The sequence below is a fragment of the Crocodylus siamensis genome, chromosome 1, assembly GCF_052110815.1.
Source record: "Crocodylus siamensis isolate JL-2025a chromosome 1, ASM5211081v1, whole genome shotgun sequence".
NCBI lineage: Eukaryota > Metazoa > Chordata > Crocodylia > Crocodylidae > Crocodylus > Crocodylus siamensis.
The window spans coordinates 172,344,078-172,366,612 of NC_143395.1; the positions used below are offsets into that span (position 1 = coordinate 172,344,078).

Consider the following 22,535-nt stretch of genomic DNA (forward strand, 5'->3'; position numbering starts at 1 on the left):
TTATTATTTTTGCCTAGTTGTATTTTTCAGTGCACATTCCAATAGTTTACATTTGTTTTTGATTTGATCTTAAAAATAATACAGTGCTAGCCCCTTAATATATTAGTCAAACTTGTAATTTCTCTTTAATTGGAGAAAAATGTGTTGTGTTATATATGATGATGTGCCACACCATCTGCAATCCCTTCTCAAAATCTTAGATCCACCCATGGTCCACAAAATTCAGACCCAAGTCTGAGTTTCCCTCAGGAAAGGAGGAGGAAGAACTGTGTAGGTCACTTTAAAAAAACCCAAAACAGCAGACTTTCAGGACTTGTAAAATAAAATGTCTTTAATAATATAAGCCTTGGTATTAACCATCCAAAGTTCCTAGTGAATTCAGTTGCTCAACAGGATCATCCCTATCAAGTTTAGTCAGATTATTCAAGGGAAATGTTGAGATCTCAGTTAAACATGCTTATTTTTCTGTTAATCTAGCTGCTGTTGATTCATCTGCACCAAAAAGTTTGCATACTAGCATTAAATGTGAGTATAATTTTTATTCTGCTTTCAAAATATGTTTGGTTTGGAAATATTTATCTTGGATAATCTTATTTTGTTTTGTGATGCTGATGGTGTTTTGAAAACCACTTGCACAGCTAAAGTTGGCATCATTCCAAGTGTGGTCAAGATGATAACATAACTGTATCAATAGTGTGCTACATGCTTGTACTGATATGTGCTGAATCTCAGGCCCTGGGATTTTGCCTTGTTTGTACTCCAGTTATTTTGTTTGACATATATTTTTTTTGGCTTGATTTTCCTGTCTAAACCCTGAAATTTTAGTTGACATACATGGAGTACTAATCACTAACCTTGTATATTCCTTGGTAATTAGTACTAATCATAAGGCAAATAATTCATGGAACAGGAAAGGCAGAAATGAAAATCTGGGCATCAGGCAAGTTAAAAGCTAGAGCAGGTTTTGATGATTTATTGATTGGGTGGGGTTTTTTTGTTGTTTTCTAAAACAGGGGAGTGTTGGTCTGCATCCTGTCGCCATCTGTTGGCTGAACATGGAGTATCAATGGAATGGGGAATACAGGCAGATCTTGTTCCACTTCCCCCTTCCCCCCCCAAAAAAGGCTGGTGGCAAGTAGGTAGCACAAGATTTACACACCACCCCTGGAGACAACCTATCACCTGGCGAATGGAAACAGGACTTATATTCACAAACCTTGGAAAGCATTCCATTCCTTCTGCATTTGTTGGTTGTATAGATTAGAAATATACATGTCCTTTGTATAGACAGTTACCGTACTGTAAAATCCAGGTAAAAATTGCCCAAAAAAGAGAAAAGAATCATTTTTCAACAATGCTCTTAGGTACCTAAATTTGGGCATGACAGTGAGAAGGATATAACAAACTTGAAAGAAGAGAAGTACAAATATACAAGCCTGTAGGATAGTGCACATACTGTAGTGATGCACTTCTTACAATCTAAACATATACTTACAAGGTTCAGAATGTGCTCTTGAATGCAGAAGCACAAGAGAGCCAGTGAGGGGTCAGAACTGAAAACTGAAATTCTCTTCCTTGTTTGGGATGCTTGTTTTTCCCATTAACCACTTTACAAAAACAGTTCTGAACTAATGGAACAAAATAATACAGAAACAGAGTTGCAAGCATAAGTGTTAGTGTTTGGGAGAAAATGGTACTCTCGGGGAGAGAAGATTTTCTGTAATCTACCTGATTTCTGAATTTCTTTCTACACACAACAAATGTTAACGACCACCCCACCCCCTCCTTCATAGGTTTTGATCTTTCAGGAATCATCCTATTTTCTTCTGCTAATTGTTTGTCTGCTGCCCCTGGGATTTTCCTTCCCCCCTCCAATTTCACAGCTCTATTCTCTTAGCATTCACTGTGCCTGCTTCCTTGCTGAGCCCTGATGAAGAATGCCTTGCATTTGAAAGCTTGTCTGATTTTATTCCAACCATGCAGTTGGTCAAAAAGAAGATAGCACCTCCAAAAAAATCCTTGCCTTTTTCATTGTTTAGAAAGGTCAAGAGGACGGAACGTATTTAACTACTTGGAGAGGGTTTATTTTACAGTTTTATATTGTTCTGTATGGCTGGTATTACCAGAGGTGTGGCAGCATAGCCTACGGCAGCTACACGATGCCCCAGGCAGTGCTGGCACCCACTGTACCAATTACAACTGTGCAATCAGCTGCTGCTGCAGCAACAGTTGCTTTTGCACCCCACCAAAAAAGGCAGTGCCCAGACTGCTGCCCAGCTGGGCTCCCTTTAGTTACACTGCTGGGTATTACTATATATTTAAACTTCTCAACTGAGAGCAATGTGCAACACACTGAACATACATGTAAGTAAGAAACCACCTCTGCTGTGAAAATCTTCTAGTCCAGGGCCGGCTTCTAGTCCAGTCTAGTCCAACTTTGTTGTGGTGGTTGGGGTGCCTCTACACCCCTCCCCAAGATCCCCCCTGGGTTCTGCTGACAGCACATAGTCTCCTCTGCCAGTGGCAGCACATGAACCACTGCTCCCTATCACATGGCCTGCATAGGCAGTGCCTAAAGCTTCACTCCCCTTCCCCACCGACTGTGCAGCAGTAGGAGAGGCAGTCAGTGGGGTCACATGCTGGCTTCTTGGGCTGCTAGCTGGACAGTCCTGTTCTAGTCAATACAGACAAAGCAGAAGGCTAGAAAATAAGGATATTATCTCAGTTTTGCTGGTGGGAAACTGACATCCAGAGGCCCAGATCTTGCAATGTTCAGGCGACTTTAAGTATAAACAGGCTAAGACTGTAAGCTGAAGCCCTGGAGGACCCAAAGTGAGATTCTTAGATTAGTTGGGGGAACACCCCTTTCACTAGTGGGGTCTGTTCCTGTAAGCCCAATACCTGGTACCTGCCTGGCCCCAGCATCAGAAACACCTCGGTCAGAGCTTGCACAAAGATGGTGGGAGAGCAGCTAAATGTAGGGAAAATGAATGGGAGTAAAGGAGAGAGAAAAGGCAATGGGGGAGAGATATAGTAGCATGCCTTTACAGGGATGTGCACTTGGAACAGTGAAATAGGGGATCAGTGAGACTCCTACTGTGCTGCAGGGCAATTAGATCAGAAATCTTAGCTGGGAAAGTCCTTTTAGAATCAGAGGAGCAGTTTACTCTCCCCACAGTGCCAGCACAGCTCCAGTGATAAACAAGCAAGAAAAAGAACATCCCCTACCTGGAACACTATTAATCCTGGGGTACTGTGAACCCCCAGGAGTAAGAAGAAGTCAGTCCTTGTGTTCCCGTGAGCCCAGGGGCTGCAATTCTATGTGACAATCATATGGACTGTCCAAGGGCATGTAGGAGAGCTCCTTGTGTATTCTCACAGCACAACACAATTGTGTAAGGGGCAGCCAGAATCTTGCACCAGCTAATTAATTTTCAGTACAGCCCTTGCTGTGCGCTTTAGGTGTTCACTCAACACAGGAAGTGAAAGTCCTGTGGAAAGGAGAACTTAGAAAATGCTACTGGGAGGTCATGGGGAGAAAAAAAGGCACCAGTATTCCCAGGCTTGTTCTAGGGCTACATCTTCATTTGCGTGGCTCAACTATTGATTCAGGGCAGCTGAACGACTCTCCCAAGAGACATTCTTTTTAAGAAAAGAAAATCTTTAAGTGGCCCTGACTTTCCCTAGTCTTTTATCTTCCTTTATAGGGGGGAGGTGACAAAGGGACCAAGGAAGGATTTAGGCAACTACAGTTCAGACTACTGCTCCCAAAATGGAATCCAGGACTGGCATCAGGACTAAGGACAGACATCACACACAAACCAGTGTAAGTGATCAGAAACTGGTTTAAACCTGTAGCAGAACAGATGTTCAGTGCACATAAATCTGTGTGAAAATGGCTGAAACCAGTTTGAGATAAACCTGATTGAATGTAGGATCAGACTTGACTGATTTGGCTCAAACCGGTTTATGCAATGTCTGTCCCAGATTCCTTCCTGGTTTAAGATAAACCAGACACCCCCAGCATCCCAGCATGCTCTCTGGGCTGGGTGGGGCTCTCTGCTCCACAGCAGGGCTTGCCCCTCCCCTCCGCTTCCTGGCTGGAGCTCCAGAGACTGCAGGCTGCCCCCCACTCCTTTTCAGCACTCCCTGCTAAGCAGGAATTCCCTCCTCCCCTCTGCCTTGCTGAGAAGGTTTCTGTGTATTAGCTAGCAGACCACATGCTGGGTCAGTGCCCAGGGCAGTCACTACACTGGCCCCTCGACCCCCTCTTCCCCCCCCACTACAACACTGCTAGTAGCACAGGCATTCAAGGGGAGGTAAAGACTTGGGTTCTGGTTCCTGCTCCCAAGACTGCTTCTGTAAGGGTGCTGCTAACAGACACCCTTCTTCTCCCCTATTGAGCACTAACACAATGGAGGCACTGGCATAGCTAAGGGGTTGATGTGCAAATCATTCTTGCTTTAGAAAGTGATTTAATGGCTCCCAAAATAGGCCTCTATTCAGCATTGGCAATGTGCAGGGGGTGCATGCAGGTGCACATACACCCCCTGAGCTTGGCAGTGCATCCCCTGCAAAAAGTGCCCTCGACGCTGCTGGCAGTACCTGCAGGCAGTTGCCGCTTGCCACCTCCCCCCCCCCCACTGCCAACACCACCAGCACCATCTGCGGGTGGTCCCCGATTGTCGCTGGGCATCGCTGGTGCTGTCTGCAGGTGGTCACCACTCTACCCCCCCCCACCACCGACATGGCCGTGGCTGCCTGCAGGAGCTTCTCGCTTGGCCTGCCTCTGCTACCGACACCACACACAGATGGTTTCCATGCCCCCCCAGCCTCCAAGGGCATACAGCATTCTTACTACTCAGCATTAACATTTGGAAAGGTGGAGAATAAATGAGGGATGTTTTGCAAGACTGTTAGTGTGATAGGAGGACACAGGTAAATCTCTGCCCTGGAGAAGATTAATATGTTTTCTTCTTTCCATTTAAAAAAAATGAGACGTCTTTTTTTCCTGTTTATGATATTACACTAAATACACATGACATCCTTTTAAATCATTGAAAACTATCATAATAGAAAAGTGTTTCAATAAATATACAACCTGCTAGAACACTACTCACTTTCCATAATTGCTTACCATCTTCTAAATCTATGTATCCTGTAAGTGCCTCTTTGCTTTGCAAATGCATGATTTGTATTGGATATCACCTGCTTCATAGATGACCTGCAAGAAGGAAATTCAGGTTATTCAACAGTAAGTCACATATGTATACAAGCCTATTAAAAAGACAAATTTAAACAGCCGGAGAGATTAATTTAAATCCATAGTCTGAAAAGATGGAACAAATACTGTATACCAGTCTTTTGTTTCTTATAAAAATGAATATACTATAGATAATTATCTTGTACATGATTATTTGAGAATCTGAAAATGCCCTATCTTATAAGATGTTTGTACATTCACTTATTAAATTAAAGAATATATAGGCAGAGAAGGACAAGTACTAAAACCAGATTATAGGACTTTATTCCAGAAGCTTTCAGGTGTTAGACGTAGTTTGAGTTTGATGTATGAATAACTGTGTAGTAGAGTTTCCAAGTAAGGGCTCCATTTTAAGTGAATCTGCGACCGATGAAGTGTTGTAGTGTCAAAACAGTGCAATACTGCCTGTGTTTCTGTTTGTCCCCATTTTAAAATATCAACATAGTGGCATCCAAAACAGAATGTTCATAATACATCTTCCAGTATATCAGACCTTTCTATATTTTCAGCACAGGCTTGTAACAGCTTCTCAGACTGTTTATAAGATTATACCATCTGAGGCAAGTGCCAGCAAAAGCAAGATGGTTATGTACAGCAGGGACTTTGATACATAAGTTAACGATGCAGGAAAAAGCTAGGGGCACACGGTAATTTCCAGTACATGATAATAGAAACCGTTTATAAGAGATATGAATGAGCAGATATAGACCCAAAGTTTTCTGCTTGACAAACTTGTAAAGGTTGAACAACATATTGTTCAAGAGACCCTTCACTGTAGGGTTGTTGGGCTCGGGAATGCCCTTGCTGGTGCAGCTGGCATTTTCATCTTGTTGTTGGGAAGCAAGAATCTAATTCTCTAGAATATGGTTTCTTGTATTCTTTGGTCAGGGAAATCTGAAAAGGGATTTATTGGTACTTAGTGCCTTAGTTCTTTAAAGCTGTATTCTGAATAGAATGATTTTATGCTAGATGCATGTGTGGAAGAGCCCCGAGCTCAGAGAGCCCCAGGGCTGACCAGGCCGGTCGGAGCACACCCAGCCAGGGCCGGCAGCGCAGGAACGTGGGGTGCGAGAGTGGTGGCGCAGCCGCAGCAGGGAAGAGAGCGCGGGAGGCGAACCTAACGCAGGGCTTGGCGGCCCGCGCCTTAGTTAACTTCCCCAGGTGCAGCGAGGAGCCGGGTGGCTCAAAAGCGGTGCCGGCGCAGAGCTTCGGGGGACCGGAAGAGCGGGAGGAGGAGGAGGAGCTTCCCGGCGGGGAAGCGGTGCGACGGAAGATGGCAGATCGGCACCTGGCGAGGGTCTTCTGGAGCTGGGAAGGGCCCCGCAGGGGCAGGACACGAGGGACGGAGGGCCCTGTCGGCCGTGGACCAGATGGTGAAGGCTGGGGTGGGGGAGCTCCCCATCCCAGCCCCAAGCAGCGCGGCCCGTAGCCGGAAGCGGCGGAGGCGGGCCGGCCCATGTGGTGCTGAGCAAAAAAACAGAGCCCAGGCAGGAGCGGCGTGCTCTGGCCGCACAGAGGGAACCCCAATTGGGGAACATAGGCCTCCGGCAGGAGGCGGACGGGACTCAACAAGAGACCTGAGCCAGCCCTGGCGGGGAGCTGGCGGAGCAGCTCGCATGTCGCTAATGGGACAATTTTCTTTCGAGGGACTAGCCCACCTCAGCTGAGGAGAGGGGGGCACCCCTTTCGACTCATAACGGAGGCCTGGGCGAGGGTGTAGGGGAGGCAGGAGCCCTCATGGACCCCAGACCGGACTGGACAGGAGGTACTGCTTTTGGACGTGTGCGTGCCAGGGTATTCACTGAACCTAATAACAGCAAAGTCGTGGCAGGCAGACTTGGCGAGAGCATACCAGAAGCGGGATCCACCCCTGTAACAGGAGGGCAAGCCCCACAGTGATCTGCGGGCGCCCAAACTCGCGCCATTGCGGGCGGGCCCACGGACAGCATAGATAGACATACCAGGTCATAAGAAATATATCTAAGTATGAATGATAACTCATTAATGGGCATGGGTAAGTAAGAAAACATGGTACAGCTGAAGGTATATTGGGCCAGTTTCAAGGCAAGAGCAGAGTTAATAATGTATCTTCTTCTTGTATGATCTACTCAGCAGTGATCAGCTCAGGTCAAGCAATAAGGATACCTCATTACTCAGCCTAGTAAAAGCTACCTTTCAAATCTCTTCCTGAGTCAGATGGCAGGCATCACAGAAAAGAAGAAGAGTGACCAACAAAACAGTGATTGGGTATAAGTTTTTGTCGTACTGATTAGCTTCTTTCTCTCTCATTAACCTGGGTAAGCCAGTGCCCAGCTCTAAATTCTCCTCAAGCATTTGAAAACACATCTATCAACCTCTTGGCTTAAGAGTAAAAGCATTTACTGGAAGCCTATCAAAGTTTACCAGTGTGGAAGATGTACTGCAGTACATATATGATTCAATCATAAAAAATGAAAATGAAGCAGAGATGTTTCAAGCATCAGGCAAGTAAAAATCCCTGAAAATACCCATTTGTGAAAATTGATTCTAACCAATAAAACCTGTTACAATGTATGTGTTAAGTCTGCATGCTTCTGAAGTAATCAAAGTGTAGCAAAAGCACTACCACCCTGTTTCATTCAGGGTTAAAGTTACAGCAGCTTAACTAACTGCTATCACTATAACTAATGTGCACTGCCATGTGGCAGCTCCCCTGCCCCTTTTAAAAGTTAAAGGTACATTTGTCCATAGCCCAGACACACTTTTCAAGAACATGTCATGAACCAGTTGATGAACAACCCGAAGAACGGTATGATTGTTACAGCAGAGTTGGCAACATTTTTCTTCCAAAAGAAATTTTAATGATCTTTTGGGGGTGGGTGGAGGGGAAGAAAACTATTCCATACTGAAACCATAACAAAAAAAGAATGATTGAAATTTTCCAGGAAAGGCAAAAATCTCAAACCATTTTCTTTCAAAATCAAAATGTCTCATTTACATTTTTAAAAGCAAAAGTAAGCCCAGAAGTCCAAGATCTGAGGCTTCTGGTGTCTATGGCTCCTTGATCCCCATTAGTTCAGGGAGGTCCCACAGATTCTTAAAAGACTCACTGAGGAACTGATAGGCTAGAAACCCTTGCAATCATGACTGAGCTTGATGCTTAAAATGTGGAAACTGAGGTTCCCAGCTCAGGAGCAGAGCTGTGCAGAGCTTTTATGCTCCCTTCTGTGGATCCAAGACCCTGAGAGTTAATGCCAGGGTTAGGACTCCCAGACTTCTTGCTGCAAAGGTAGGAACCAATCTCTGGCCAGTCTTGTTTCGACTGCCTTGGAGTTGCAAAACCTGGAAGCCCAGACTCATGATCAGTCCTGTAGGTAAGCTGGAAGAAAACAGTAGAAACTTGCATATAGGTCATGAGAGATCTATTAATACTTACCAAAAAATGAAAGAAACATGAAAACCCAGTATGTGTATATATAGCTATATCTCTATATGTATCGATAGATAGATATGTGTCTATCTATCTATAGATCTATCTATATATTCAATACATACACACACGAAAATGTACATGCACAAAAAATGTACAGCCCAAATCATTCCATCAAGAACTTGGTCAACCTGTGGTTGTGCATATTAACTGCTGAGCTTATTGAGGCCCAGAATTCTTTCTACATGGTAAAATACTATTCCATCCAGAGCTACCCCAGCCAGCTGTACACAAGCTAGTTCAGGCATTGGAAACAGTGAAGTTGCATTAGTGTGGTGCTCTTTTGAATGAATTAATTGGAGTGAATAGCAAAGAATATTAGCCTGGTTTGTCTGTTGCACTTACACAAATGTACTGCTTTCCATACCTGAGCTAGATATATTGAGTTACTATGCAGGGCACTCAACAGTACTGCATAGACCTATCTTTATTCTCATCACAAACCTAACACACCAAACTAGTTATCCTTTGACAGTTGGTGGGCATCCATGGTTGGCTGTCTTCCAATGTGTGAAAGGGGCAGTAAAAGCCCCTCTAGTGGGTCCCAGAACCCTGCCCCACATACCTCAATACTCACCGCAGAGGCCCAAACAAGCAGCAGCTGGGAGGGAACACAGACATGGGCTCCACAATTCCGGAGCTCCCTGAAGCTGCAGATTGGCGAGGGATGGGAGTGGAGCCTCAGTGAGATGCGGGCTGCTCAAATAGCAGCTGGAAGAGCAGCTGAGTGGCCAGCGGGGAAAAAGGGAGACACCAGCCAGGAGACACAAGGAGCCGAAGACAGGGTCACTGGGCTGGAGAGCAGGCAAGCGGAGTGGGGCAGTGACCGGAGGGCTCTGGCAGGGCGGCGTGGAAGAAACCCAAGCCTGGGGAGACGAGAGATGCCCAGGAGAAACGCCGCAGCCCCACCAGGGAATACAGGTATGGCGGCTGGGGAAGGCGGCAGGGAGCTACTAGCTCTCACAAGCAGCTTGGCGGGGAGAAAAAAGCAGCCTGATGTGGAAACTGTGCGCTCCTCCACTTGGGAGGAGCAAGACAGTGACCCCAGGTCAGCAGGGATCTGGAGGCGGTCGTGTTGGGAAGAAGGATTGGGGAGGGGCACAGGGCGGCTTCCCACCCCCATAATCACTAGGAAGGAAGGGACAAGAAACTCCCCTTCATCCTTTCTCCTTTGTTTTGAGTAACAAGCGGGCACTGGGAGATGGTATCCCAGGGGGCCGTCGGTGGACGCCAGATGCTTTCTGCTAGATTTAAGTGAAGTCCTACTCAGCCTGAAAGCAGGGCACGTTTATGTACCCAAGTTGGCCTGACGCTGAGGAACTGGCTGTGAGAGGAAGATTGTTCTGGCCAAGAAGGCCCGACCCATCCCAGGGCAGGTAATCTGGATGAAAGGAGATATCATCCAGAGGAAGACCTGCAGAGTGCAGCATTTGTCCAGGCCGTGGATGTGGTAAGGGTGGGATAAAGGGGAGGTTTGGAGCCCCACGAAGAAAAGACCGGGGTTGAGACCTCTTCGCTTTTCGGGGCCACCTGAAGGGAACTGCCTCCCCAACAAGGAACATCAAAGATGTGGCAGGTGAGTAGGAGCAGCACCCATACCATCTAGGTGGCATCCGAGTCCAAGTCTCACCCCGATGTTGCTCAGGAGCAAGACACCCATCAAGAAGAGGTCAAAGCCCTACAACACCTACCAGCGACACAATGGTGTGTTCTGGTCCAGAGAAAACCATTATTTCTACACCTAATCAGAAGGCTTTGTGATACCAGGTCTGTTTCCAGCTATCAGACTGACAGGACCACTAGATGGTCAGTCAGTCTGATAAAGCCTTGCTGTAGGACAGTTCTACACTGAGCAGGAAACTCATGACAGAATTTCCAGGAGGGAAACCAAGGTAAAGGAGAACTTTTGGGAAGAATCCAACCTTCATCAAATAGAATTACTGGATCAGAACAGTTTCCCTTTTTCCTTTTTGTTGAGCAAAGTTTTAGTTGCCAAACTAAAATTCATACTGGCAGAATGACCTACTAATCTTAATGTATGTTGCATAGTTCCTATATCCTTCTAATACAAACAGTATATGTGATTAAAGAGGTATAGAATAAAGAACATAAACATTGACACACTTCACATAAAGTAACAAATCAAATAAGTGGAATTATGGGCAAACTATATCATATTTACTCAACTAAAAGATGACTCTGATTAAAAGGCACCCCCCCCATTAATTAGATTCTATATACGGAAAATGTATACATTTTTTATAGTTTTCCAGGTATAGAATCTAATCATTGGACATTTGCCTTGCAGGGATAATAAATCTCGCGGGGGGGAGGGGGAGCAGCTAGCCCCTTTGCTCTCTGCTCTCCCTCCAACTTTTACATCTGCTAACTCCTTCCACCTCTCCTTACTATCTGTCTCTGCTCTCCCTGTGCACGTGGAAATAAGGAGCACATCTGAAAACAGTAACCTTGGAATTAAACAAGGCTGTGTCAATTGGCGCACACACACTTAGTTCATCCAGAATTGATGCATGTTACCCTTTTTGAAACTCCTGCAAGTTTTAACATAGGTGCTCCATAAACAGTTTTAAGCAGCACTTTGGCAACTGTTCATAGGTAGTAGAATTTTTTTTTTAATTTTGTGTTTTGGGCCAAATCATCTCCAAAATCTACTGAATGATCACAACTCAATCACTGAAGCCTACGTAGCGCTACCACCAGCAACTATCCTATCTCCCAGACTCTTCATCTTGGGGTTTCAGATACTCACAAATCCATGGCACACATCCTATATGCAAGCCCCAAGCCCGGATACCTTGGAGTTCAGATGCCCCCTAGTCTTGCTTGCCTCTAGCCAAAAGGCCAAAGGTACCAGCTGGAGAGAGAGCCTGAGAACAATTTCCCATCACTATAAATTGTGTAGCCAAGATTATTATTATTATTTTTTTGCATATATCTTGTCCTGTGGCTGCTGTGGTTCACCTGACAGTCCAAATCATATCATTGTGATTTATTCATACACATTCCTATTACAATATCTGTACCACACTTCCTTGTGTCCATGTGCTTGTGTGTCCATCACCATCACCCTTGCCCAACACAAAAGCATGCAACCTTTCCTCTAAACCTTGCGTGCACCCCTTCCTCTCCCCCCGTAGACCCTTCCCGTACCCATCTATTTCTTTCCCAGTCCTTTCAGTCATCACTGTTGTTGTTGCTTTTCTCTCTTCATCATCTCCACTGCCATGATCATCATCATTGTCGCTGTCTTCAGAGGTCCCACCCCTAAACAGTCTGTGCCAGTCCATCATCCTCCAAATTATCCCTACCATGTCCTCCCCAATGTCTTCCACTACTTACTTATAGTACCCTTGCATCCTTCTCAGTCCCATTCTGACACAGGCCTCTATTGAGAGGCTTGTGTGCCCATATATGAGCAGGTTCCTGAACTTCCATAAAGCATTTCTAAAGTAGAAAATGAATTGGTCAAAGCAGGGCATCAGGGTTCCCTTCTGTTTGGACAGGTGCCCAAAGAGCACCGCTTCTCTGGTCAGGGTTTGGACTCCTGTCACCATCTTGAGATGTATAAACACTTTCTTCTACACCCCTTTGACCATAGGAGGATCAGTTGCCTCTGCTTTCCATGAACAGGTTTCCCTTGAGAAGTATGGTTACTTTTTCTGCCCCTCTCTGTGATGCTGTACCCACACCTGCAGAGCATAGTGGTCTGCTTGCCAGTTCATGTCTCTGTGTTCTTTTTGCAGGTCCTTGTGGAAGACTCTCTTCCACATGGCCTGGAAGCTGTCATCAGGGAGTAGGTCCATGGTCAATACCACATTCTGTTTCCTCACTACCGCCTGTATTTTGCATGAAAAAATGATCAATTTCTTGGTGCTGACCATTATTTTTCTTTCTTCTTAGAAGAGTAGTTCAGTGCTTAATTAATAGCATGCTACAACCTTACTTTTTGTGGCCTACATTGCTTTTGCTCTGTCTGGGTCCTTGTATTAACATTAAAAAGAGTTATTTCATTTGCATTTTTAACCAATAAAGAAACTCAAGTATGCAACTACTGGGACATCATAACACACCTGTAGAAAATATACAGCCCCAAAGAGTTAGAAGGAAATATTATTTCAAATAAATATGAAATTGCAGTATCTTCTCTCAGGATAATTACAGCTTGAATGGATAATCTGTATTAATCAATTGCATAAATTGACTTTTCCCTGTCTCATTGAGGAATATTAGTCATCATTTATCTAGGATAATGATGTTAGGTGGATTGAGGACTTTATGAAAATTAACTTGTTGATGTATATACACATCAGTTTGTATTATTAATGTTCTATAAATTTAGAGTGCAGGTACAGTTTATAGTCATTCAGGTCTGGAAGTCCTAACAAAGAGTTATATATGAGCACCACTCTACTGAAAGGGATGAGAATACAACCAACTGTCCATACATAATGTTTTGTAGGAGTCAGGTACTAATGACAGATCAGTCAGTCTGATACATTAATAAGCTACTCTCCTTCAAATTCACAGTCTGCGTATAAACTCATCTTAGATCAAGACTACCATATGCTAGGTGCTGTACCTTTACATAATAAGATAAAGTCTCTTAAGTACTTACAACTTTACAAAACAAGCCAGATAAAGGGCAGCATAGGGGAAGCATTATTATCCCTTTTAACAGACAGGGAACTGAGGCAGAAGAGCATTATCTTACCTAAGGTCATACTAAGGCCCATAGTAGTGTTGGGAAATTATTTTATGTTTTGTAAGGGTATATACAGGTGTCACACCTAGATTGATATAACTAGAGTTTCATCAATGCAAATGCTAAACTGTACACAAATTCAGGAGATTAGATCAGGCAAAAAATGGCTGCCCAATTTAATTTAGTTCATTCGTGTGAATTGTACACTTAGATTGACCTAACTAGGGTTAGGTTGATCTAAGTGCCGATCTGTACAGATGTTCAAGAAGATTAGATCAGGCAAAAAATGGCCAGCCTGATCTAACCTTATAGAAGTCCCCTAAGAAGTGAACTATATAAATTGGTCTAACCCAGTCTAACCCAAATGTGTGTATGGTTCAATCCTGAACAGACAACTCTGCCTGTCCCTCCCTGCCACCTCTGACTTACTTAGATTGCATTCCCAGTGCAACTTCTGGTATCAGCGAACCTGTGTACATGTGGAATCTGATCTATGATCATGCCGTTTAAAGTAAGCCATCTGATTGTAGATTAGGTCCTAGGAACATGTGTACATGTTTACAGCACAGCCCTGGGGCTAGGAAAGCCCAGCCACCTGCCTTAGCCTCAGTGCTGTGAATTTCCTTCCCTCCCCTGCAACTCTGACAGGGCTATCTTTAGCCCTCCCGGACTGACAAACCTCCCAGCCAACCCACCAATCCTTCCCCCCCATACACACTGTGGACTCAGCAACACCCCCATCCTGCCAGCTCCCCCCCCAGAGGACCCACTAATCTCCTTCAATTCCACCAATCCCATCATGCACTCACCAGCCCCCCTGATGTAACCAATCCTGTCCCCCCCCCGCAGACTCCACCACATTCCCAACCCCACCAATACCCCCCGAGGAGCTGTTAGCCCCCGCAGACACACCCCACCAAACCCCCTGATCCATCATTCCCCTCTCCTCTCCCTGACTTACTTATATAGGGCTCTTGGCACTGGTGAACATCGGTATAGCTGGCATCCAGTTTACAATCACACCACTTAAAGCAAGCTGTGTGACTGTAGATCAGATCCTGAGAACATCTCCATGTGACCTAAGTTCTACTCCATTGCTTTAATCATGGACCGATCCTTCATCTCACACAAAGAGAAAATATAGTAATCCTTGAAAGGAAGATATGTAAATGTATCTATTTAATTAATCTTTATTATGGAATAATATTGTGCTGCTGCCTTTTTAGCATATGGAGAGCAAAAATTCTTCCACAAGCATTACATATTGAGTCTTGCTGCTTTTGACTTCCTGTAGCAGTGTCAAAGCTAAATATTATACTTCAGAAAATCTATGCTCTAACAAGACTGAAAGAAGTTTCCTGTGCTGCAGCTCTTAGATTTGCATCCCTTACAGTATATCAGTTGCATACTAATAGATTGGGGTTGTTTTTATTCCTCTCCTTCTATTTTCAGGTGATCAATTTTTTATAAAATCAAATTAAATGGATACTGAACAACATGCTTGGTAAGAATATCCAGCATCCACTCGCTCTTGTCAGATCTTCAGGCAAACTTGTACCTTAATTTTACTTCCATATATTCTATAAACATCATGCAAATGCATCATTAACTTATTTTAATCAAACAACAGTACATCCAAATTTTATCTGGGGGTCATTTATTCATGTTTTGAAACTAAGCAAACTTGAGAGAAGATCTGTGAGTAATTGTATCTGCTGAAAGCAGGAACTATTGGTACCGTTCAACTGGAATAGGAAGTAATTGTTGGTGGAGAGGCACACATATATTTTAGAATGGACAGAGTGGCAGGGCTGGATGACTTGGTGAACTAGTAATGGAAACTTTTTGCCTCCAGGTTTCTAGTACTGAGTGAATATATTTAAGATTGGACAAATGTTTAATGAACAATGTGTGAAGAGCTAGTGGATCTAAGAAATTAATCTTGGGTCACACTGAAGAGCTGCTCCTTCACAAAAGCATTAGTATCACAAGTGCTGTAAATTACACCCTTCTTGGTAGTTTCACCAGAGGTCAAAGGGTTGTGCTGGCTGCTCTCGCGATCCTCTCTCTAGAGATCACTAGAGTGGGGGAAAGCTTAGGTTGCAGCTATCTGTGCTGTAGTTATTATGCAGAGGCACAGAGCCTGGAACTGAAATCTTCTCCCAGCATCAACTCCTACCTTTCTGTTTTGTTTTGACAGCTTTGGGATATTTCCGTAGTAAGGTATTGGGTTACTTTAAAGATAGATTGCTTGGCCCGAAGGCATGATCAGCAGCTAGTAAGAAGGCATGGTCAGCAGCTGTAGGCACAGACAGAAGAGCAGCTCCCATTGTAACTCATGGCACTTCACAGGAAGTGCCATGGGTTACAACAATCCTCTGGACCCAACAGATGTTCACTTCTGGGTCCCGAGTGTTGGGAGACTGAACTGCTGTTCAGAGTGGCTTCAAGCCTACAGCTGCTCTCCCCTAGCAACACCCCTCCCCCTTCCCAGCCCTGGTGCTGTTTTCAGAAAGGGATAGGGGAAAGAGAGCAGAGGGAGCTCATTCTGGGAGTTCCCCAGCTAGCACTGGAGGCTGGGGTGGGTGGATTGGAGTCCCCCTACCTCGGGGGGGCTCCAGTGCACCCACACCACCCTCCAGTGCCAGCAGAAAAAACCCCAGACCAAACTCCCTCCTCTCCCTTCCCCACTCCCCTCCCATTCTGAAGACAGCTCCAGGAGCAGGACTGAGCTGTGTCAGCCCGGCCTTGCTTCTGGCGTGCACAGACACAAGTCACTGAAGGGGGTCCCAATCACAGAATTGGGGCCTTTTAAAGTACTCTGCAGCCATGCACTGGTATTTGGTCATGGGTGCTTTCAAGGGCACAATAGGGTAAAAATCATCACTTCTGTCTGTGCATTGTGTTGCTCATCAGGTTAAGACTCTTCAGTCACTACCCACTTTAAAGAACAGGCCCAAGACCTAGGCTGATGCAGAATTTCTTTCCACACCTCAGATCAAGAGTTTGCTGTTGACTCATGTTATAACAGCTCTTCCGCATGCTCTGTAAGCCAGAGTGGAAGGTTCCCATAATTACACTGGTTTCCTCAGTTTGGGCTAATGAAGGAAGAGTTGTCTCTAAACACATTATGGTGATTCAGTTCTTTTCCTTCCATCTATGATGTAAGTCCCAGGTTAATAGGAAATGTAGGAGTGCAAGGGTCAAATAAATGGTAACACATTTAAAAATATAGATACACCCAGGCAGTAGGTTTTCTATACCCTGGGAAAATAGACTGAGAATAAATTATAAGGAGGTTATACTAGCTTCCTACCTACTTGTACACACTGTCTACCTTTAGTTTTCACAAGTGTCAGTGTGGCAGGCCAGTAGGGGGTGCTCCTGTGTTGAGCCACCCACCTCACTGCGCCTGACCACCTTCCAGGCTCCGAGTGCGTCCCTGGGGGCGCCTCACGTCTGGCCAATCCCCTTCCTGGAGCACACCTGCTAGCCTGGGGTAAAAACTGCCACTACCCACGGCTGGGCTTTATTCTGGCTCTGTGCACCCTGGGAAACACAGGCCCAGTAGCCCTCAAGGGTATTTGACTCACTTCAGGCACTTGGTGCTTCTCTCAGTCAGAAGCACAAGTAGTGGTCTCCTTTAGCCGAACCAAGGGGACCCCAAGGCATAATCTAGACCCACACCAAATAAGTCTCCAGCGCTAGGTACAAAGGAGAACTTTATTGTTTACAAGGGGTAGGGCTGCAATAGGGTACAGGGTAGAGCAATATCAGAGAAATCCCACAGAGCAAACTGGCATGGCTGGGTAGCCTTTGGTCATGCATGTGAGTTACTGCACGCTATATATCTAGTTAGATCTCAGGTAGCTTTCTCATGAGTATCATCCAGAGGCAGGTGGAGATTCCCTCTAGAGGCAGGCAGTTTCTTGATCATGAGTTTTGAGAGAGAGAGTAGGTTTCAGATGGTCCAGCTCCTCTCTCTCTCAGTCTTCCTCATGGCTGCTGCTTCTTCCTCCTAGGCAGTCCTTAACTTATATAGCCTTTATGACCTCATTTACCTGGTCCAATGGAGGCCAGCACCTGTTGGCTGTCAGCCAACCAATTTGAAATGCATCGCTAGTTTCTGGGCAGACTGGCAGTTTCTGGGCAGACTGGCAGTTCCTAGCTCCCCAGGGAGTCCAAGCCCCTTACCCAGGTCTGTGATGCTAGTCATGTAGGCAGAGGAAACAGGTTTTCCCTCTCCCTCAGGAATGCATCCCGCTCAGGTTACCTAAAGAGATAGGGTAAGGTGTGCCCTCTGCAGGGCCCATCTTAACCAAATTGTCACAGAGCAGAGTTTTGGGGTAAAAACAGAGGTGGCCTTCTGCCACAGTCAGCAGGTCAAACATTGCCTTCTTTTCACTAGGATTTTACATTGTTAATTATTATGTGTTAGGTCAAACCATAGAGGACCATCAACTCAAAAGCAGCCCCAAGTGCACTGCACATGGACTAGCATTAGTCAAAAAACGTACAGTGAGGAACAATGTATAAAATAAATGTAAAGATTTATTCTCAAGCTGCTTTCCATGTGTGAGTGGACCAGAAGTATTAGCAGATATTTGTGAGCAGAATCACTGCAAAAGTATTCTTTCAGTTTTGTTTCTGCTGTTAAGTTAAAATTTTGCATGCAAATTATGGCAAGAATTGTTTTTCCAGAAAGCTAGAGAGCAGACCTGTAGCATAACCCCTAATATTCAATATCTATCCTTATCCCTCCCATAGTTATTAATACATGTGTTATACCTGTTCTGCAGATGAAAATAACGCTTCCATTTCCCATCCTATAAAGCCAGATTTTTTTAACTGATTGTGGTGAAATTTCACAATATATGATTATTCTATTTATCCATAATTTTTACCAAAGTAATAAGAATTTTAGGATGGTACTTGATCTGTACTTGGGGGTTGGGAAGGAAGCTAACACTCAGAATGACCTTCCCCTTTCTGTTTCAAGTGGCAGGGGAAAATGTCTACCTTAAGTGAAAGAGACTGTATACTTTTCTAATAGTTTGCAAGACTGCACATATGAAAAACTAAAACCTGGTGTTCCAGATTCATTAACAGCAACAGGGCAGCATCTTCAGCAGCATTTTAAAGCCTATGAAAGCACCCCAAAGTCCCTGGATATCTGTTTTCCTCTGGCTAAGCTTTAGCACCTTAGTATGCTCTGGCTCATGGCCCTATACAATTTCCCTAGACTCTCTGTTGGGGCTTTGGACTACTCAGCCTCATCCCCTTTTTATATGGCTAGGCCCTTTAGCCCAGACCTACTGTGTCAGGCCCGGCTTTAAGGCCCCAGCCCCTAACTGGACCCCTGGCCGTGGTATGCTGGTGCTGGGCTCTCTAGCCACTCTGCAGCTGCACCCCATGGACACTAAATGAGGCCTCCACCTCCCCTACAGCCTTAACCACAAACCACCAGTATACAAATGAAGCATAAACAGTCAGCCCCTAAGCTATAACAAAATAAAGGTAAAGAAGGCAATCTGTCTGCTTAGTTCCATGGTTCTGCCTCTTCTCTGTGTCCCACCATCTGTTGCTCTCCCTTGAAGAGCTTCTGCGGCTTCCCTGGGAGTTCTCAAGAGTCCACCCTCTCAGACAGCTTCCCCCTGGCCAGCTCAGACCAGGGTTTATATAGCTCTGGCCTGAGCTCTCTTCCAGTCACCAGCCAGCCAGGCTTAGCTTTTAACCTTGGCTCTGTTGGCCTGCTATGCCCTGAAAGTTCTGTTCTTAAAGGAGCCGCCATGCTTTCTAGTAACAGGGCTTAGGTTTCCTGTTACACACCCCCCTCTCTTCTCTTTTGTCTGGGGTTTATCCGTCTCCTGCACGCCATCCTCTGTCTCATATTGCCATGAGAAGAAGTCAGCATTGGCATTCTTGGTCCCTGGGCGATGCTCCACAACAAAACAATACGGTTGAAGACTGAGGGTCCACCCCATTAGGCTCAGATTATCGGTTTTCATGTTCTGTAGCAATCGCAGTGGTGCGCAATCGGTAATTAGCATGAATTTCACCCTAACAAATAATGTCTGAATGGTTCTATGGCCCATGTGATTGTCAGGCACTCTTTCTCGATTGTGGCGTGATTCTTCTCAGGGCCTGAGTCCACCCTCAGCCAGCCACCCCCTGTCCAGCTCAGACCAGAGTTTATATATCTCTGTCCTGAGCTCTCTTCTGGTCACCTGATGCCCCAGTCATCTGACCAGGCTCAGCTTTTAACCCTGGCTCTGCTGGCCAGCTGTACCCTGAAAGTTCTGTTCTTAAAGGAGCTGCCGTGCTTCCTAATAACAGGTCTCAGATTCCCTGTTACAGTTGCTTATATTGAGTAAAGCATCAAGAAAAAACAAACAATTGCTGAGTAAAGTTACCTTCAAATATAACCCATTAATACTAGGGGAACTGTATAAAAGACTATGTTCCTTATTTGTCTGATAACATCTGCGAGGGAATCCTGCTTCCAGCTGCCAGCTTCATGGTTGCCTATTATTTCATTAGTGAGACAGTCAGTCACAGCAGATGCATGGCTTGTAGGCAAGGATTTCTGAGAGATCAGTATTCCAGAATTGAATGGTTTATTGCAGAGAGCTAAAGCCTTCTTGCCTTACCCATGGGGGCTTCTTGTCAGTGGTGATGGGAGTACCCACATTGCTAAAATGAGCAGAATTTGGCATGGACTTAAAAACAATATGGTAAGATGCACTGTGCTGTGTTGCTTAGCAAAAATTCTAGGCATGATTCTTGACTAAGCTGGCCCTTTGTAGTGCTTTGTTTCTTTTTTAAAGTGGTAGTTATAGTAGTATGATATTTAAATATTGACAAATGCAAATAATGAAACCTAGCATAAATGAATGCTCAACTGCAGCACAGAACTTAAAATGTCATGCACACCCTGATGATTAAAGTGCCCAGATCAGGCTTTCCATAGCAGCCAAAATAACAAAAAGTATAATTTTCTCCACCAACAGAGCCCAACTCCCCTCTGCAAAATGCAACATTGATCAATCTAGTTCATGCTTAACAAACACATTTTATAATCCTTATTCAAGCAAAATTACCACAAATGCAGAACCCCCCCAAATTTGGCTCTTTGTTGTGAATACCAAAAGCCACAGACCATGGCTTTCTCTGTGTTGCTCAGTCAGTCCCAAACACAAAGATGGTATTTAATATATAAAGCCCCGATAAGATCAATGAATAACAACTGATAAGATTCTGAGTGTTTTCGTCTGGGAGATAAAAAATGAAATTTAAGATGAATCAAATGTTAGTGCATGCCATGCCTCCTGAATTACACTTAATGAATTTGTGTATTATGAAGCAGTAATGGACCATTGTATTCATCTCGTCTGACCTCCTGTTTTCACGGACATGGCCTCTTTTTGGGTCCTCCCATCTCCATTTGGGTGTTTTTTTTAAATATCAACAAATGTCCCAGATTTTGCTCTGCTTAGCATTCAAGTTTTTCCCAGCACTTCCTGTCTTACCCTACCAAGGGGCTGCTTGGGGCTGGGGAGAGTGGGGGGAGGGCGGTTGGAGGCAGGGGGCACAACATGTGTCTATGCATGCACACGCATGTGGCTGGCATGCAGCAAGACGGGTGCTGGAAGTAGCCCTGGCAGCTGGATGTAGGTAAGTCTTGTGGGGGTGGAGGTTGGAGGGCCAGGGCTTGAGGACTGTCTGGGGGTTGGTGTGTTTGTGTTCATAGGGGCAGGGCAGGGCAGCCGGGAAATGCTGCAGGGCTGGGGTGAGCAGAGAGTTGGGAGCACTGGGTTGGAAGTGAGTGGCACCGGCAGGGCTGGGTGGGGGAGGGCTGTGGTTTGGGAGTGAGGGGCACCAGGGTGGGCGGGGTCTGTAAGTTAAGACCATGGGGCACAGGCAGTGCCAGGAAGCTGTGGGTCAGGAGTAAAGAGCATTAGCTGTGGGTCAGGAGTGAGGAGGGATATGGGGGCTGCAGATTGGGAGTGAGGAGCACCAGCATGATGTGAGGTACTATGGGTCAGGAGAGAGGTGGGGCAGCAGCAGCAGTGCTGGGGGGACTGTGGCTTAGGAGCAAGGGCCAGAGGTAGGGCATAGGCATATCACTGCCCCCCCTACCACAATTATATTTTCCCCACCCCCCTGGCAAGTGTCCTTTTTTTTAAAACTGGAAATAAAGTAACTCTACTTCTGTATAACACAGACCATAGGGCTTCCATGAATTAATTTCTGGTTGAACTAGACACACATTTTGAAAAAAATCCAATTTTCATTTTACAATATATACCATGGTTCTTAGTAAATTGTTTCAGTGGCTAATTCTTTATTACTAGTTTAAATCTGTCCATTATCAACTTCCATTCATTGGATCTTTGCCTGGTGGAGTGAAAAGCTTTCCATTACCACATTTCTGTTGCCTATATCAAAACAGGTAGTAAAGTAACTAAGTAAATCTTCTCTTTGCTAACCTTAGCTAGCTGAGCCCAATCAGAAATATACAAAATCTCATATTTCCTAGTATGATAGTTCCTTTCTGAAACTTCTGTCAGATTATCAGCATCCTTCTCTAACTGTGCATACTCGAACTGGACATACTATTTAAGTAGTGATAACACTAGTACCAAATAAAAAGGTTAAATAACCTCACTTCTACTCGGCATACCTTTGGTGACACTTCAGAGGATCACATTAATCCATTTGGCCAATCACACTTTGGAAATTCATGTTTAGCTGATAGTCTGCCCTGAACCCCGAGTCTTTTTTAGTCACTGCTTCCCAAGATAGCCATCAGTTTGTTAATATGGTATGTGCATTCTTTGTTCCTAGATGTATGGCTTTACATTTGGCTGTATTATAACTGGTTTACAAATGCTGCAACTTACTGCATTATCAGTGAACTGTCATTTTCATTCTACACCATGATCCCCACTGGTGGCCTCGCAGCTCATGGCCTGGCCTGGTTCTCTGGGTACCATCCCCCTTTTCCCCTCTTGTTTGCCGTGCCTTGCTGGTATCATTTTATTGGGAAAAGAGAGAAAGTTACCAAAGAGAAAGCTACC

General features: G+C 44.9%; 1 protein-coding gene across 1 annotated transcript in view; it reads left to right on the forward strand.

The window, feature by feature from the left end:
- Positions 1 to 22,535, forward strand: part of LOC149873658 (spermatogenesis-associated protein 7 homolog) — a 65,378-nt gene that overhangs the window by 7,157 nt on the left and 35,686 nt on the right. The window contains exon 3 of the mRNA XM_090048974.1: positions 478 to 525. The gene's annotated coding sequence lies outside the window, so the exon portion shown is untranslated. The remainder of the gene's footprint in view (positions 1 to 477; positions 526 to 22,535) is intronic.